Source organism: Octopus bimaculoides, chromosome 2, assembly GCF_046866305.1.
Source record: "Octopus bimaculoides isolate indiv1 chromosome 2, ASM4686630v1, whole genome shotgun sequence".
NCBI lineage: Eukaryota > Metazoa > Mollusca > Cephalopoda > Octopoda > Octopodidae > Octopus > Octopus bimaculoides.
The window spans coordinates 64,751,751-64,753,482 of NC_142929.1; positions in this window are offsets into that span (position 1 = coordinate 64,751,751).

A 1,732-nucleotide genomic window follows, 5' to 3' on the forward strand; every position below is an offset into this window, starting at 1 on the left:
AAGGGGGAGGGGAGTAAAAGATGTTTTACAATTAAAGTGTAGACAAGTTTAAAGATTTATAAAAAGAATATATCTGCACGGATAAATGAAAAAAATATGATAAAATAATGCAAACAAGATAAAATTGAAATATCAAAAAAAAACAAAGAAAAAAAAAACGAAAAAAGAAATGCTGAAAGTGTTTAAATTTAGTATTGTCGCCCCCTCAGAAGTAAGAAACTATTGGCTTGGTTGGGTTGGAGCACCTCACGTCGTTTATCTCCAGTCATTACACGTTCATCTAAATGCATCCGTTAACATTTTTTCTGAGTGGGCTGCAATAGAAAACCCACGTCTTTAGGTTTAGGACACGACTACATTTAGTTCATTGCTACAGTTTTATAATTATTTTTAGCAACATTAAGGCAGCAAACTTGTAGTAACATTAGCACTCTGGACAAAACGCTTAGCGATATTTCTTCCGGCTCTTTACTTTCTGAGTTCAAATTGCACTGAGGTCAGCTTTTCATCTATTTTAGGTTCTATAATAATGTACTTGTCAAGCACTGGGACCATGTAATCGATTTGCCCTTTTCCCTGAAATTGTTGACCTTATGCTAAAACGAGAAAAAAATATTTCTACCAAGGTTCTATTATTCGAATGTTTTTATATTTCAGTCCGAATTGCTTTTCGGTAATCACCCCCCCCCCCACACACACACACACACTCACACCACCACCACCATCACCACCATAATCCCCATAACACCACAAATGCGAGATTCTGCCTTGCGTGAAACACAATTTATCGACCCCTTCGTCGTCGTCGTCATGATTGTTGTTTTGAGATAGGGGTCATCATTACTGTGATTCCGGGGAGTATGGTCCTCCACACTTTTTTTTCATATCTTCTGTCGGTATCCACCTCTCTTTCGTAGAGACTTTCTTTTTCTCCCTTTTTAATCTTCTCTGGCTGTTTTGGAAACTTTTCTCTACGACCATCACCTCCCCGTCGTCAGAAGACGATAGAGTGCTCCTGTTGCTAGTTAATGTTATGGAAAAAAAAATTTGTTGTTGTTTCTGTCGTGAATTACTTCCCTTCTCTATCTTACCGTTGTTGTCACTACTGACTATGATCGAGAGAATGGATCCCTCGGTTTCTTCGTCAACTCTTAGGAGCGAAGACGAAGCCATCTTCAACAATTCCAAAGTGTTGTTGAAACAGCAGCCTCTACATCCTACCGTTGATGTTATTTTTGATTATCAGCCCTCGAACGAAAAATAAAAGCCCTTCAAGTGGTTCTTACTACCAAATGCATAACAACTATATCTTATGCCTTGCTCTTCATATCTTTAGTTACTACGCCGATAACGGGGGAAATGCTCCCAAATGACCATCTACTACGTTTATGTGATCTCCGTACTTACCTCGTCATTTTGTTCCATACAGGTGAAAACAAGTTAGGGATCAATATCAGTGCCAGTCTCTTTTAGTGTCACAGTTGGGTATCGTAAGCATCATTGAGATATGAATCAATGAATGCTTGCTACGCGTATTATTTCTGCTGGCCTTTTCGTAATTGTTTCAGTTTGAAATGCAAGTCGATTTATCTGTCTATCTATCTGCCTAGTCATCTATATTTCTCAATTACTCTCCATATTTCATTTTCAAAGAACTAAATTTAAAGGAACAAGAAAAGCAGATGAGGAAGTGGTATTTATGCCTTCATGGTGACGTGAATTTGTTTTTACT